This window comes from Schistocerca serialis, chromosome 1, assembly GCF_023864345.2.
Source record: "Schistocerca serialis cubense isolate TAMUIC-IGC-003099 chromosome 1, iqSchSeri2.2, whole genome shotgun sequence".
In the NCBI taxonomy this organism is placed as follows: domain Eukaryota; kingdom Metazoa; phylum Arthropoda; class Insecta; order Orthoptera; family Acrididae; genus Schistocerca; species Schistocerca serialis.
In genome coordinates, this window is record NC_064638.1 from 1,066,340,664 (window position 1) to 1,066,343,074 (window position 2,411).

General features: G+C 43.0%; 1 pseudogene; it reads left to right on the forward strand.

Moving 5' to 3' along the window:
* The first annotated feature begins 1,705 nt into the window (after positions 1-1,705).
* LOC126425201 (5S ribosomal RNA) lies at positions 1,706-1,822 on the forward strand (annotated as a pseudogene).
* The last annotated feature ends 589 nt before the right edge of the window (positions 1,823-2,411 follow it).

Consider the following 2,411-nt stretch of genomic DNA (forward strand, 5'->3'; position numbering starts at 1 on the left):
CAACGGAGATACAAAGAGTACATGCGTACTTAAGCAGAGCTGTTAAATCAGGAAAGCTTGGGTTTTCGCTAGCTTGTCAATCTTGATGGGACTCGCTCAGCCTACTGTAACTGACAACAAGTTTCGCTTTCAGTCCAGTTTGACTAGCCAGGTAGGTATGTGTTTGCATATGGAGTATCCTTGCAGCTCATGTATCATAGCGATGGCAGCAGCAAAATGAACAGACCAAAGTTGACGGAGATTCGGGAGAAAAATAAACAGATTGGTATCTCATAATGCAAGTTGTGTAAAAAGATACTAAACACTCATTCGTCAACCTCGAGTATGTTACGACGTGGCTGTTAACTTTACCAGCAGTTTCGTCACTTCAAAAATATTTTGAAAAAGGGCAAAGACTTAGTGTCTGGTAAGTGTGTGGAAACATGTGCTATAAGGACTTGAGGCCATTTACCATTATATAGCTTTTCTAAATTTAGAGTAAACATTAACTGAAATAGGAAAAAAATATGGCTCAGTAGATATTATCTGGTAGGATGAAACTTAGTGCGAAGAAAGCTTAGTATGAAAAAAAACTTCTTCTTTCAGACATACTAAGAAAAACGAAATTTGTTTGTGCTAAAATGTATTTGGGAGGTTTTCAGTGAGCCATGTGGGCCGCATAGAATGAATTCAGCGAAACCGCAATACAAATCCAGAAAAAAATTTAAACTGGTATAACTAGTGTCGTATTTGGCTATAACACACTAAAATTACAAAAAATAGACCCCAAAACTTTACTTCGGTTAGCATTGCAGTATAACAGACATCTCAGGTTCCTAGGTGCAAAGGATCTCGACTTTCAGAAATGGTACTACAGGAAACATGTATGAGAGGTGACCTGATGATGGTTCGAATTGAGAATAGCTAGAGAGAGAGAGGATGAAGTTGCAGAGAAAACTGCACATTTAGAAACAATTATATAAGTCTGACATATGACGAAAAGGAGAACAGGACAGATAAAATCCACCATTTTCTGGTCTGCAGTGACCCAGGATGAATACCTATTTCATTGCGTTTCGTCTTGTGATACTCGGGTGTTTTTATCTACTTCCAAACCGTACCGACAACGCTACAGTCAAAGTGTAGAGAATAGACTGCTACGTGGCGTGGCACAGAGGGAAGACTGGCAGGCAAGCGAGACTCCCGTAGCCTGCTTGGGTTGAGCATAGCTTGAGTTGGATGGGAGTGAAGCAGTCTGGCGTTCTGCTCTAACGAGCATCAGCAAGTTGCCTTGCTAAAAGGCAAGCATGGGCAGGTTATACGCGGAATATGTACACCTCTGGTCACAACTGCCGCCTGTTTCTCTTTTGCCTATTTCCGTCAATGGCAAACAATTAAACAAACACCAACGAAGAACACCTGTTTCCACAAATGAAAAGGAATAACGCAAACACCAATAAAGGACGTCAAATTCCTACTCATCCTTAATACCCCATCAGAATACAATAACAGCCTCTTCTGCCTCTTCTTCCTGACTTCCAATCAAGAACAGCTGCCACGATGAGAAACATAGAAGTAGATAATCTCGGAGTAACGAAGCAGCTTAAATCACTTATTAAAGGCATGGCCTCCAGTCCAGACTGTACACCGGTCAGGTTACTCTCAGAGTATGCTGATAAAATAGCTCCATATTTAGCAATTATATACAACCACTCGCTCACACAGAGGCAACGGCCTTGCCGCAGTGGATACACCGGTTCCCGTGAGATCACCAAAGTTAAGCGCTGTCGGGCGTGGCCGGCACTTGGATGGGTGACCATCCAGCCGCCCTGTGCTGTTGCCATTTTTCGGGGTGCACTCAGCCTCGTGATGCCAATTGAGGAGCTACATGACCGAATAGTAGCGGCTCCGGTCAAAGAAAACCATCACAACGACCGCGAGAGCGGTGTGCTGATCACACGCCCCTCCTATCCGCATCCTTATCTGAGGATGACACGGCGGTCGGATGGTCCCGATGGGCCACTTGTGGCCTGAAGACGGAGTGCTTTTTACTCGCTCACAGAAAGATCCATACCTAAAGATTAGAAAATTGCTCAAGTCACACCAATACCCAAAAAGGAAAGTAGGAGTAATCTGCTGAATTACAGGCCTATATCACTAACGTCGATTTGCAATAGGATTTTGAAACATATGCTGTATTCGAACATTATGAAGTACCTCGAAGAAAACTATTTATTGACACATAGTCAGCACGGTTTCAGAAGATATCGTTCTTGTGAAACACAACTAGCTCTTTATGCTCATGAAGTAATAAGTGCTATCGACAGGGGATGTCAAATTGATTCCATATTTTTAGATTTTCAGAAGGCTTTCGACACCGTTCCTCACAAGCGTCTTCTAACCAAACTGCGTGCCTACGGAGTATCGCCTCA